This window comes from Sturnus vulgaris, chromosome 14 (assembly GCF_052056855.1).
Source record: "Sturnus vulgaris isolate bStuVul1 chromosome 14, bStuVul1.hap1, whole genome shotgun sequence".
Taxonomy (NCBI): domain Eukaryota; kingdom Metazoa; phylum Chordata; class Aves; order Passeriformes; family Sturnidae; genus Sturnus; species Sturnus vulgaris.
The window spans coordinates 1,776,914-1,781,219 of NC_142256.1; positions in this window are offsets into that span (position 1 = coordinate 1,776,914).

Below are 4,306 nucleotides of genomic sequence, written 5' to 3' on the forward strand. Positions count from 1 at the left end.
TTTTTATGACTTTCTTATCTCCCTGACAATAAAATTCTGTCCTGCTTGTTTTTTCTCTCCCCAGTCCTTCTGTGGGCAAGCCAGTCTCAAAACCCATGGCTGCCAGGGGTTCTTATTAGGAGCTGCTCAGGGAATTCTCCCATGGATTGACAACAACCTCAGGCATCACAATTTGGAAACCCACCAAGGTGACCCCGAGGCTGCTTCTCATCAAGGACCACATTCAGCCACTTCCTTGTCACAAATCAAGCAGAGAATTTGGTGCTGGAACAACACAGCACTTTAGAGACAGTTAATTTGTCCTTATTTCAGCATCACATTGTCCTTCCTCTGGTTCCCATCCTGATTCAGGATCTCTGGCTCCACTTAACCATGCCTTACCCATAAGTGGAGGTAGACAAAACACAGATACAGATACAGACAAAAGCACATTTGCGTCTTTGCTCTGAAGATGAAGCAGATGAAGCACCAAAGGTCTGCCAGTGCCTTTGTAACCTCACTCCTGGAGAGTATTCCTCTTTATTCCTCCCTCCTTTCCTTGCAGTCCTACCTGACCCAACTCTGGCAGTATCCTCATATCTTGTCAGCAACAACAAAATTCTGGTGTGAAGCTGTTAGAAACTCTAACCTGATAGAAGCTAGAGGTGAGTGGTTCTGCTTGAGAAGAAGGGGTGGAACCTCAGTGTGAGGAGAAATGAACCTTCTCGAGGTTGTGTGGATCAAAACATACACTGGGGTTTTTTCACCAGGCTGGCATTCTGACCTGTGAAAATGTTTTCACCCCCCAAAAAGACAGGATGTAGGGTCAGTCCTGCCCGGGGTGTGGAGGTTGTGTTCACAGCCAGTTTCTGAGCCTTGGCAGGACCGAGGAGGGAGGTGCAGCCAAGCAGAACCTGAGCCCAGGCACAGGACTGCAAAACCTCATCAAATACTTGTTCAGTTCAATTTAGGCTAGCCTAAATTCTAGTCCTCTCAAATGATTGTGGGAAAAGTTTCGTGTAACAGGAGGCCCAAAGGATGTGGCAGATTTTGGCAGCTCCCAGCTCCTCTGTGCAGCTCACAAGCCTGTCCTGTCATTAACTGGCCTGTCTGTCACTGAAAACAAAATAACTCCAGGGCACAGATGGACAGCCCTGTGCTAGAGGCCAAAATAATCGTGTTTCCTACTCCAGAACCTCCAGGAGATCTGTCAATGCCGCCACAGCTGAAACTCTTCAATAATCTTTTTGGTTTACTGCTGTCTAAATAAAAATAAAAATAAAAAAAACCCTCAAAAGAGTCCTTATTACCTTTAACAATTAATCCAAGGTTATTCATCCCTGCTTACACAAGACTTTCAAATCAAAGCATTTGTTCATGGCTAGAATTGATACAAGCAAGGTCTGAAATCTAGAGAGAAGAGCAGAAGAGTTATTGCAGAAGGAAGCAAAATACTTTCAAGGGGTTGATCTCCTTACTTTGGTATAGTTTTTAAAAAGTTTATTACAATATTCCATGCTCTGCACGAAATTATCCAAGTTGGGAAAACTTCAGGGGCTCCTAGGACAGAGAACACAGGCAGGGCTAATCCTTCCTGCAGCCACTCACACAGCCCTGCTGAATGCCTGGAAAACTGCACAGAATTACCTGCATTCAAATGTCTGCCAGTCTGTATATTCAGCTCCTTTACTTCCTTTAACTTCAGGGCCATGACACTTAATTCAGTTACTATCCCAGCTCTGGTATGCTCATAAAAAATTCACACCTGTTTCACAAATGTTCACCTGTTTAACAGACTCGAGTTTAAAGGAAATGAAGTTTTTGCTTCATTATGGAAGTATAACATGCTTTTTGAAAGGAATTCCTACTATGACATTTGCTGTTTATAGGCTGTAAAAGCAAAACTGCCCAGTGAATTGAAAGGGGGGGGGGGGGGGGGAAGGAGGGGGGTGGAAATAAAAGAGAGGGAAAAAGAATTACTTAGACTAAAGTATCTTTCCTTAACCTTGTGGAAGAGAATCTTCTCTGACTTGGCAGCACAGTATGATGAAAATGAAATCAATGCCAAGTGTCTTATCCTGAACTCTGAATGGGCAAAGTTCCCATTGACTTTCAAGATTTGTTCCCCTGCAAATGGCATTCAGGAGCAGTCGTTACCTGCACCTAAGGCACGTCCACCACCATGCTCTGTCTCTCCCCTTTGTGTCGAGTGGATGTATAGAATTTTTGAAATCAGCACAGCAAGCTGTGAATGATGCATGAAATGAATAAGCTGAGCCTGGTACAAAGGGGAAATCCTGAAGGCTTGCTGCAATCACTGCTCTACTATTTCCTATGGCCTGCATAGAAAAGATGCATAATATTCTCCACAGAGACAAAGAAAAAAGCTCACCGAGGCCAGAAGTCTCAATCAGAAGCCCCAGAAGAGATAAATGACAGCAGCTCACAAGTTTTTAACGTTGCTTAATTTCCCTCTTATTGCTAAGCTGTTGCCTGGCTCTCTCATCTCAGCCCTGGGTGCACGTGGAATATCCACACAGGGATGGGGGCTCTGAGAGCCCAGCTCACTTTGCATTTCTTTGGAGGCAGCCCAGTTTATGCAGGAGTTTGTGTTTCACACCTCAGCCCATCAGCCAGGGGAGTTTGCACCAATCCCCCAGCACGGGATGGCCAAAGCATGGAAAAAGGTGGAAAAGGTGCAGATTTTTCCACAGGATCGACGGGATGTGTTAAAACCCCATAACTTCTTCCTCATGTGGACTTGAATCAGAGATTTCACTAATACCAGCACAAGTATTTTCAAACCACACTCAGATTGATTAGTCTTAATTTGATGTATTGCTGAATAAATATAAATATATTATAGTTGAACCGAGCAACAGCAATAAACATGAGCATCCTGAGCACAACACTGAGGTACAGAATTATTTCTTTTCATCAAGGAGGTGTAAATACATCTTTATATGGATGTGCTGTGACCTCCCCCAGTTCTCTTGCTCTCTCATGCACATTTGCTCAAGTGCTTTGCAATCTCCCCTGCTGCCCTAAGAAGGTAGAGATATTTCAGACACTGGAAAACTGAGGTTTAATAGGGATACTGAGCTTCTGAGGATGCCTCTGGAAGAAGCAAATCTAAAATCCTGTTTGCTTGACTAGCAACACAAAGAAGCTGGCTGTGAATGGTATTCACAGCAAAGAATAATTAATTCCTCATCCCGAGGATGTTCTGTTGGGAAAAAGTCACTGTGTTGCACTGATTGTTGTGTCCAGTGGCATCAATTAAAAGTTGTGATAGGGAAGTAGGTGGAAAACTATTCTGGAATCTACAGTGACCACTAAATTACCCCATGCAAACACATCTGCAAGGATGGCTATCCACAACTTCCTTGAGAAATCATAAAAGAAATGGATTCAAATTTTCTCTCTTTCTTATTACAGTGTTTTGTCAGAATTTAGTGATGAAATTTACCATAGAAATAATCTGAATCTGGAGCATGAGAATAAACTGGATGTGACTACAAGAAATCAAGGATCAAGGCCTGTGTAAGTGGAGAAGAAGCCATATCAAGCTTCTCACTTTTGCAGGCACTGGAAATATTCAGCAACATTCCATCTGAACATCACCCAGCTTCAGATTTCAGGTGTTCTCATTCCCAGGAAATCATCCTTCCCCTTAACACTGGAGGATAGTTAGACAAGTTCCTATCTTCCTCATAATGTTCCTGAGAAGTATCTTTGTTAGTCCCATGTTTGACATGGGACAGCTAAAAAGATAATTTGTGAATGTTTTCACGAAGTGCCTATGCTAATGCTTTTCCTGAATTTATTTATCATCTCTTCTTGTAGCAAAGAAACTGTAGAAATACAAAAATGTATGGTTTAACATGTATTCTTAAAATACCCACAATCAGTTTCCTCTGCTAATTATTTTATTTTACTGTTTCAAAAATTTAATTTGAAGTATTTTAACTTACCAACTTTTGTTGCAATAAATTAACTCTGAAGCTCTTTGGCATAGGAAGGGACCATGAAAATGCAACCCAATACACGGGGTTTTGAAAAACCAACAGCACCAAGTGTTGTCTTTCACTAAAAAACATATTAAAACAAAAGCCTAAATATTGTCATTGCACTTTAATGCCAGCATCAACCTCTCCAGAGCTAGTGCTCTGTCATTATAAAGGGTGCACTTGCATTTATCCTGGATGTTGTAGAATAAGGCTGGAGTTGTTTCACTTGTGCAAAGAGTTGCTGATGATGGTGCACAGGCAACAACCCAGCACTTCATGGTTTGGAGTTTTACCTGGTCTCCCTGTGAATGTTAAAG